This window comes from Octopus bimaculoides, chromosome 12 (genome assembly GCF_001194135.2).
Source record: "Octopus bimaculoides isolate UCB-OBI-ISO-001 chromosome 12, ASM119413v2, whole genome shotgun sequence".
Classification (NCBI taxonomy): domain Eukaryota; kingdom Metazoa; phylum Mollusca; class Cephalopoda; order Octopoda; family Octopodidae; genus Octopus; species Octopus bimaculoides.
In genome coordinates this window covers 49,761,692-49,772,425 of record NC_068992.1, presented here as the reverse complement: position 1 = coordinate 49,772,425, position 10,734 = coordinate 49,761,692, and the positions used below count along the sequence as shown (strand labels likewise).

At 34.1% G+C, this 10,734-nt stretch overlaps 1 protein-coding gene across 1 annotated transcript in view; it reads right to left on the bottom strand.

The window, feature by feature from the left end:
• The window catches only part of LOC106879050 (uncharacterized), a 130,527-nt gene that overhangs the window by 68,954 nt on the left and 50,839 nt on the right, over positions 1-10,734 (bottom strand). The window lies entirely within an intron of this gene.

The window sequence follows — 10,734 nt, the reverse complement described above, 5'->3', positions numbered from 1 at the left end:
GTGGCGGACAAAAAACAAGACAGGAAAACAAACGGAAAAGGCTATGCGGCCAGACGTGAAAAAGTATGTGTATATGAACGCTGTGAGGCACGAACTTGAAAGTGGGGACGAAGTAAGTTCGCGTGTTTGCTCGGCGATAGCCAAGGAAGAAAAGGATTAGTGACCGGAAGCATGTGATCTCTCTCTTTCCCCTCTCGTTCTTCCTGTTACTACTACGTATCTCTCTTTACCCCTCTCATTCTTCCTTCTGTTACTACTATATTCTTCTCTTCCTCTCTTTCTCTCGTTGCTCACCTATTCTTCTACTTCCTCCCCTTGTTTCTCCCTCTACCACTCTCTCTCTCTCTCTCTCTCTCTCTCTCTCTCTCCCTTACCCCTGCATGGTATGTACCGTTTAGGTTAACTGTCTCGTTATCTCTGTCTTAATCTCTCTCTCCCACTCAATATACGATGTAAAATGTAACTGGAGAAACCAACCAAACAACGTTTATGTTGGCTATTGTTAAATAGAGATTTTTATTTCGTATAAAATTTTGCATTGTTCAACTAGAATGCAGATTGGAAGATTTTCAAATAGTTTTCATAACAATCTAGAACGTGCTCAGGCTGTTTTCCAAAACTTTATGAGTAGCCATGTTAGCAGTGATGTATTATTGATGTATTGATTAATTTTAAGAGAAGCCAAAGATTCAAACTGAAATTTTATTTTGCATAAAAATATCAATTTTCAACTTTCTCAATATAAAGAATCAATCACATGATAATAATTATAGCAAGTTAATTTTTGTTTGTAAATACCAGAATATTGCTGTTGTTGTAATTTTTTAGTATCAGATTAAAGTTGGTGAATTAACAAAATCATTAGAGCACCAGGAAAAGTACTGGTAGTGGTATTTGTTTTGGCTCTTGACATTCTGAGTTCAAATCCCACCGCCTTTTGTCCTTTCAGGTGTGATAAAATAAATTATCAGTCAATGGAATTGAAAGGATTGTCTAAACTTCTCCACCCTCAAAAATTGCTCCCCTTGTGTTGGAATTTGAAACCACTGAGTTTAAATTCCACCAAAGTTAACATTGCTTTTCATCCTTTTCAGAAAATAAGAACCAGTCAGGTACTGAAGTTTATGTAATTAACTTCCACTCACCTCAAGAACTGCTGACCTGGTACCAAAATTTGAAACAATCATTAATATGATGATGATGATTATTATTATTATATGAAAACTCTCAGCCTATTTTGCTGGGTATGATGAAAAGCGTCAGCTATCACAGCCAGCAGACTAAGGTGACACTTGTTTACTGGTCGTGCTTCAAGAACGCTGTGAAGAATTCTTATAGTTCCAAGCACACATTGTAAAGAAACAGCATCCAGCCGTAGAAACCAAGCCAAATCAGACTGGAACCTGGTGCTGCTCCTCAGCCTGCCAGCTCTGATCAAAACACCCAACCCACGTTAGCATGGAGAACAGACACTAAAAGATTATAGATGATGATGATGTTTCAGTGAGAATATTTTAGCAACCCTCTATAAATTTCATTATACATATATCTAAAAGAAAAAAAAAGTCTTGACTTATAAATTTAACTTCTTAAAAAAATTGCTTTTTTAAATGTTTTGAAACTTAGGCATGTATTGTGCATCAACTATTTACAGCCGTAGTAAATTTTGTACGTAAATAAATTTCCTCAGCTTTTGTAAAGTATAAATATATTTTGTTTGCATTTTGTAATTAAATTCTTATCCTTAACAAATTGGAACAGTCGTTTAAGTATGGATTTTTTAAAAGCTCATTCTACCTTTTTATTTTTATTTTTATTATATTTTGTATTGTAAACAGTCTTTAGTTGTTTACATTTTAAATATCAGAGATTTAGAAATTGCAAAATAATTTTTTTTTCAATTTTTTAAATAGTTTTTATAATTAAAAAAAAACAAAGGAAACTGATTATGGTTAGTTTCTTTACAGCTTCACTACTAGTGTATCCATATAAATGTATATATAATATAAATAATATGTAAGTATATGCATATATACATACATATATGTACATACCTACATATATATGTATATATACATGCAGATATGGGTACAGGACATAAAAATAACGTGAACAAAAACAGAAACGAGAACATAAACAAACATAGAAAATGAACTTTTATTTGAACAACGAAAGAAACAAAATTAGAAACAAGACAGGCAACATAAAGAACATTCCCTTCATCAGTTGTCCCCTGTTTTATCTACTCTCCAGTTGTCCCTACCTTCAAAACATATATATATATATATATATATATATATATATAGGAGAATTTACAAAAAAACAACAGACGAGGACAGGTGGTGTAAACAACAAAAGGATGTATTAGTTTAACGCTTGGGAATAGAGAAAGTCTTTAACATTTCGAGCTACGCTCTTCAACACACACACACACACATATATGTATATACATACATACATACATACACACATTCAAATTTATTTTACACAAAAGCAGAGAAAACCAGACAGAGACAAAACAAAGCACTTTCACATTTCACAATTTTTTAACTCCTCATTTTTCTGTTCAATATTTAAAACTTTATTAAATGTTTTTAAAGTTATTTCACTGTTTCTCTCTTTTAATCTTATAAAATGTTGAAGATTTATTTCACTAAGTATTCATTTTTGTATTTTATTATTATATTATTTTTCCTTTCTTAGATTCATTCAAGAACATGTTGAGCAATGTAACTTTTTTTTATATCTCAAAAAATATGAGATAATTCATCATCATCATGGTTTAACGTCTGCTTTCCATGCTAGCATGGGTTGGACGGTTTGACTGAGGACTGGTGAACCGGATGGCTGCACCAGGCTCTAATCTGATCTGGCAGAGTTTCTACAGCTGGATGCCCTTTCTAACACCAACCACTCTGAGAGTGTAGTGAATGCTTTTACGTGCCACCGGCACAAGGGCCAGTCATGCGGTACTGGCAACAGCCATGCTCAAATGGTGTTTTTTACGTGCCACCTGCACAGGAGCCAGTCCAGTGGCACTGGAAACGACCTCGCTCGAGTGATTTTCTTATGTGCCAGAAAGGCGACGCTGGTAACGATCACGCTCAAATGGTGCTATTTACGTGTCACTGGCACAGAAGCCAGTCAGCTACTCTGGCAATGATCACACTCAGACAGTGCTGTTAGTGCTCCACTGGCACAGGTAATTATATATATATATATATATATATATATATACTTGTGTATATAAGATTGACCAGACCGGTCACTGGTCAATCTTATATACACAAGTACTATAATCTTTTTAGGATCTCGAAAAATTTTTTCAAGAACCTTCTGATTCTTTTAATGTGCTAGTTTCCTGGTATTAAATTGATATTAATTAATATCGAATTTTTACCATATTATGTTAATTATATATATATATATGTATGTGTGTGTGTGTGTGTGTACGTATATATGTATGTATATGTGCTTCTATTATCTATATTAAGTTTTGAGACTTTTTATCAAATTTGCTATATTGTTCGGATTTTTCTTGGAGTAACATTTTAGAAATTTGTAATATTTAGAATAGTGGTGATAGTTATTTCTAGACCTCAACTATTGAAGCTGTTAATAATGTCTTTTCAAAATGCAGTGAACTGGCAGAATCATTAGCATGCCAGGTATGATGTTTAGTGGCCTTTCTTTCTGAATTCAAATTCACCGACATCAACTTTTCCTTTCAGGATCGATAACATAAGTACCAGTTGAGCACTGGAGTTGATGTAATTGACTTAATCCTCCCCCAAAATTGCTGTCCTTGTGACAAAATTTGAAACCACTAATCATCATCATCATCATCATCATCGTTTAACATCCGCTTTCCATGCTAGCATGGGTTGGACGATTTGACTGAGGACTGGTGAACCAAATGGCTACACCAGACTCCAATCTGATCTGGCAGAGTTTCTACAGCTGGATGCCCTTCCTAATGCCAACCACTCCGAGAGTGTAGTGGGTGCTTTTACGTGCCACCGGCACAAAGGCCAGTCAGGTGGTACTGGCAACAGCCAAGCTCAAATGGGTTTTTTTACATGTCACCTGCACTAATGTCATTTCTAAATGGATCTAAAGTATGTCCATTGGCTTACTGGGATATATCGAACCGGCCCTCTCCATAGAAGGTTATATCTATTTTGGTGAATTTTGTTATTGATGTATCTAAGAACTATGAGGCTGCATATCTCTGCATTGTCAAACAACTCCATACTAACATTGGATGAATTTATGGAGTTTGGATTTTTTAGTCCAGGTAAAAACTTTGTTATATGACTGGTACTTTCTTTAACACTCTTGAAAAAAAAAATGCAAGATAAAATGAAAGCCCTAAAGAGACAAGACTTGACATCATGACAGAAGGCTAAAAATATAGACACAGATGAGGAATAAGACAGTCCCCATTTTTCATTTTTTTTTTTTTTCTTTTTGGTTTCACTGACATTCTGACAAATTCATGATAAAGTTTATATACACAAGACAAGTCATTGATGTATTAGTGGGAAGAGATTATATGATGTTCAAGCTTTTGCAAAAATATTAATAGCGTAAGTGAAATAAATTAGCTTCCGCCAGCTCATGAACTAAGCACAAGAGCAAACAGGGAATCACACGGAAAACAATACTTTATAAAGAGTATTAATGGTTTTAGTGAAATGAACTGGATTCCACAAGGAATTGAAACCAGTTTGTCATTTTGACTTGCTGGTAATTTATCATGTGCTCTTTAGCACAAACTCTCCTTGTAACCAACCACAATGATAGAAACTAGAAAATCTTAAATTCTTACAGCTTCTTGAAGACATCTCCTCCCTGACGCCAGCATATATTTTAGGAGAGAATATTAAGAATTCCTCTGATGTAAACAGTTTTCAATTCACAAGTGAATAAATTGAAAATCAAAAGTAGAAAACTAAAATTTAGATGAGGAAGAGAATGGAAGGAAGGAAGGAAGGAAGGAAGGAAAATAAGATTTTGAAATGTTAGCGTCACATGAAAGAAATGGGATTTCAGAGATGAAGTAGAAAAAAGATTGTTATTAGAATTTCAAATATTATACAAGTTTAATTCCGTTTTTTTCAGAATCTGCTTTTATTTTTTCAATTTTTCTGAAATTTTTTATCATGTTTTTGCATTATAGAGAATATCTTACATCTTGTATTTAATATTTGCCAATAAATAAATAAATAAATAAACAGAAATTTTAAAGCTAAGAAAATTTTAGTCAATCATAGATTTTCTTATATAAAAGATCTCTTGTGATCTTCAAGTTGTTCTGTTGTGATTTTCGTCTTTTTTTTTTTTTTCAAACTCTTTTTTGCTTTGTTGTTGATTTGTTTGTTTGCTTGTTAAATCTGTGTGGAGAGCAGTATAAGTTTGTAGATATTTATAATGTGCGCACGGAAGAAGTATATTACAAGTATTCATTTGTATTGATGTATATATCTTTTGTTATAGATACATACACATACACACATACATATATGTACATACACATACGTGTATACTTATATTGCTATAGGGTTGTACCAAAATTGTTTAGACATCAAATATAAGAAATATTTTTTTTAATCTATACCAGAAGCTATTTATTGAGTGATAACTTAGTTCACATGACCACAAAATCCTTTTTGATGCATTTTTCAAGAAGAATTATTACCCAAATTCCCTCAATATTATATTGACTTATACTAAGGCTTCATAATATATTAACTGTGTTAGGTTATTATCCCTGTTTCACAAAATCCATACCAATCCAAGCTATACACATTAAGAACTATACTTCCGACAATCTAATAGAAGTTATTATTCTGCAGTGTTGCCGCTCCTTGTATCAATGTTTTGTACATTGTGGTACCTATTTTCTGGTAAACATTTTACAATATTTAGTTTCATCGCTTTGTGTCCTGAAATCACATCATCCCAACATCAATTTTGTCTTTCACCTTTGCCAAGATTGATATCAAATAAAGAACTGATGTAACCAATTACACACTTCACTTAAAACATCTGCACCTTTGTGCAAATTTAGAAGACATTATTATCATCATCATTGTTATATTATTAAGTCAGTGGATCCTGCTGAAGTCAGCTTTGTCCTTAACTCTCTGGGATCAATAAAATAAAATACCAGTTAAGGAACGAAGCAATCAACTCCCCAACACCCTTGTAATTACTGGCCTTGAGCCTAGATTGAGAACAATAACAATTATTATTATTATTATATTTCTAAGGTGGTGAGCTGGAAGAATCGTTAGCACACTGGGCAAAATACTTGGTGGTATTTCGTCTGCCACTACATTCTGAGTTCAAATTCCACCAAGGTTAACTTTGCCTTTCATCCTTTCGGGTTCAATAAATTAAGTACCCCTCAAGTACTTGGGTCGATGTAATTGACTATTCCCTCCCCAAACATTCCAGGCCTTGTGCCTATAGTAAAAAGGATTATTATTATTATTATGTTTAGAGGCATTTCATCTGCTTTTTACCTTCTGTGTTTAAATGCAGTCAAGGTTGCTTTTTATCCTTTCAGGGTCGATAAAATATGTACCAGTTGAACACTGAGATTAATGTTATCAACTAGCCCCCTCCCCACAAATTTCAGGCCTTGTACTTATAGTAGAAAGGATTATTATTATTATTATTATCAAAACTGGGAGCTGGCAGAATCACTTGCATGCTGGACAAAATACATAGCAACCTTTCATCTGGCTTTATGTTCTGAGTTCAAATCCCACCAAGGTCAATCTTGCTGTCCTCCTTTCAGGGTCAATAAAATAAGTACCAGTCAAGAACTGAGATTGATATAATCAACTAGCAACCTCCCTTCAAAATTTCAGGCCTTGTGCCTATATTAGAAAGTATTATTATTATTATTATAGCATCATATCGTCATATATAAAATCAATATTCACAAATGGAAAACATGACTTTTAGTTTCCTTTCTCTCTATGTGTGTGTGCAAGTGTGTTTGTGAGCATGTGTGCACATGTGTACAAATGTGTATATCCATGTGTGTGTACATATGCACTCATGCTTGGCATGGCAAAAATGTTAGCGCAAAAGTGGGAACTCTAAAATTCTTCATACGGAATCGCTTATTAAGCACAAAATTCCAAGTTTTCTATAAATAGTAATTCTGTAGAAATGTCACGTCTCTCATCAAAGAAAACATGGGTGATTCTAACTATTTCTAATCTCTTTCTTGATATCAATAATAAAAGTCTTTGTAATGATCTTTCTTTGTTTTCAATTTGATATGATTAAAAACATCAACAGCATATATCTCTTAAAGTATTTTATTGATTATGTTGGTTTTTATGCTAAGCAAAAGGTAAAGTTTTGAGCTGAAGATCGAATCATCAATTAAACTGTCTTAGCATATCACTGATGCTAAAACAATAAGTTTTATGTTTGTTCACCACCCAACACTGGCTTCAGTTAAATGAAGGCTCTATGATAATCATGGGTTGTTAATTCTAAACATTTAGCAGAAGCAAATCCGGTGATGCCTAATGGGGCGGAAGTGTCCATGACTATCCTCTTATCTCCAGATAATAAGCCAGTTCTTTTTGCTTAATGGCAGTGCTAATGAGGGTTTACAGAGTTTCAAAAAATGACACAGGGCTACAAATTTTATAGGGCTGTAAATGGTTTATTTTAATGTCTGATGGAAAGAAAGCAGGTGAAATCAGTCCTAATGGTTTTTGAATTCCAAACAAGAAACAAAAACAACTAGATGTGTTAAGGTTTTTAATCCACTGTTCCACCCTTCCTTCCATGCACCCTACTTTCTAACATTTGTACAATGCCACATATTTTGAGGGAAACTCTGGCTGAAAAGTGTTAGCTGGTTGGGTCAGTAGAATGCTACTTGGATTCAAACTTAGGTATGATCAACCTAAGCCATCAGGTTGCCTTGATGAGGGTGCATGCTGTAAGACCTGAAACAGCCAGTAACAACAGGATACACACCAATGATGGGTCCAAGCATTATATCTATAGATGCATGTTGAACTTATTAAACCAACCTAGTGTTTCACTGGAACCATAATTTATAAATCCTACAGACATGAAAGATAAAGATGACATTAGCAGGATTTGAAATCAGAATGTAAATGGTTGTAATTAAATACTGCAGTGCATTTTTCTGATACTCTACCAATTATTCCAAATTTATTGCCCTGAGTCAGACTAATATGAAAGCCAGAACTCAGTTCTAATCATAAGATACTCTACTGGCCAGCCTCGTCAAGACTACAGCTTCAGGATAATAAACTGAATGTTCAGTGAACTGAAGAGCCTTGATATGAAAACCAGAAAACTACACACTGCATTCCAAACCGCACCAGTGTAAAGTCAAAATAATTAGGGTGTAGTTACCACACACAAACAAAAGAATGGAGTAAATAAAAATACAGAGCTATTACAAAACTAATGACACTTAATCTACAAAACTAATTAGAACCAGACATTAACTGATTTATGTAAGATAGCTTGAAGAAAATACTTTTCTCAGTTTTTTTTTTTCTTTCATTCTTTTATTTGTTTCAGTCTTTGGGTGGCAGCCATCCTGAGACACCACCTTGACATTGGTCCAGAGACTGAATGTGATTGGCCATTGAAAGGCCAATCACATCTGAGGAGGGTTGAGTTGATGAGTGAAGAATAGCATTATCATTATTGTTAAGCTTAACATGATCGAGCTATGTAAGTTTTAACGAAGAGGAGTAGATATGGCACTGTGGTTTAGAAGTTTCTTTTACCATCATGTAGTTTTAAGTTCAGCACCACTGTGCAACAACTTGGGGAAGTGTGTCACAGGCTGAAGAACACTTTGTGAATGAATTTGGTGGCTGGAAACTGTGAGAAGCCCATTATGTATGTGTTTGAGCGTGTGTGTGTGTGTGTGTGTGCATACATGTCTTTTGTGCGTATGTGTGTGTGCATGTGTATGTATTTTTACAAGATTGTAGAGTGTGTTTGAGGTAGTTTTGGCTGCTATTTCTAGCAGTTCATATAGATTCTTCTTTACTTGCTTATCATTCCAGCTACTTGTCGTTCATTATTGCTGCAGAAGATGGTGCTGTTGCTGCTGTTGTTGTTCTTGTTGTTGTTGTCATCGTCAGTGAGAATTACTTCCAATTTCACTTGTAGAGTGTGAAAAAAGACAGTTAAATATAGAAGTTGGTGATCCCCAACAAGATGAGTTCAGAAAAGCTCAAGGGATCAGAACTGTCAAATGTGATTATTCAAAGTGAGATAGTGTTGACACTTCATCACTGAAATAGAAACAATGCTTGTAGTGGCTGTTATTGTTGTTATTATTGTTCATGATTACGTTGATATTGTTGATGATAATGTTGCTTTTGTCATTGTGATTATTATTGTTGACGGTAATGTCATTGATAACGACATTGTCTTTCCCACTTTTGTTGTTGTTGCTGTTGTTTTTGAACTTCCTGATGTTGTTCTGTTGCTTCTATTGAGGTGGTCAGGATTGTAGCTGATGTTGATCTTCATGTTATTCTTGTTGTCGACACTATGGCTATTGTCGACACTAATGCTATTTCTACTCCTGTTGTTATTGATGTTGTTGCCACTGTCATTACTGTTGCTACAGTTCCTAAAATTTTATCTAAGGCGGTGAGCTTGCAGAACTACGTTAAGGGTAAGCGACGGAGTGCCAACAACAATACTCTGCTGTTGTTTGTCATCATAGTAAATGTTGTTGTGGTCAATGACACTGTTGCTTGGTGGTGATGTTGATGCTTTGTTATTGTTGTTGATGGTGGTGTTAATATTGGTGGTGGTGTTTGCATTGTCATTCTTATTATTGATAGTGGTAGTGGTGGTGATGGTGGTAAAAGGGTCTGTTCTGCTGATGCCACCATTTTCATCCAAGGGCATCTGTGTTTCTATTTTTATAAATAGAACATCCCATGATATTTGACATGACACAGTAAAGAATAGATAATTATTTGGACAGAAATATTTGGTTAGAGGAATTAGCAATGATTTTGGTACAACACTAGTTTTCTATTGCTGTTGCTGTTGCTGTTGTTGTTGTTGTTCACAAGGGAAAGAGAGAGAATATAGGCCAAGAACTATATATCCCCTATATTATTGACCTTGTAGATAAGAATTGGTTTCTGCTGTTTTACTAAAGAATAGTTGTGTTGATAAAAATAACTTAATTTGGAGAAAGACAGACAAGAAGACAAGAACAACAATGAGAGCAGAAAGAATAGAATGGACAGAGAAAATAATGAGAGGTGATGAAAGAGAAGGGAATTAGAAAGACAAAGGAAGGGAGAGAGAAGAGGAATGGAAAATAGAAAGAAGAGGAGAGAAAAGGAAAGAGTGATGCAGAACAAAAATATATAAAATTGTATAGTTTGGTGAAGAAAATTAAGTTTTGATATATACAAGCAATGTCTATATTAGATTCTGTAAATCAATGAGCTACAGACATTGTTACATTACTGACAAAAATGAGAATGTTAATTTGTAGGTGCAAGATTCAGAAAATATATTGAGAAAGGTATCTTGAGTAGATCACTTCTTTTAATGATATAGGTTAGATATTTGGTAAATACCCAATCTTAAAACATTGTATGACAAAATACATATACACACAAACATGATCATGTATGTATATATATATATATATATATATATATATATATATAT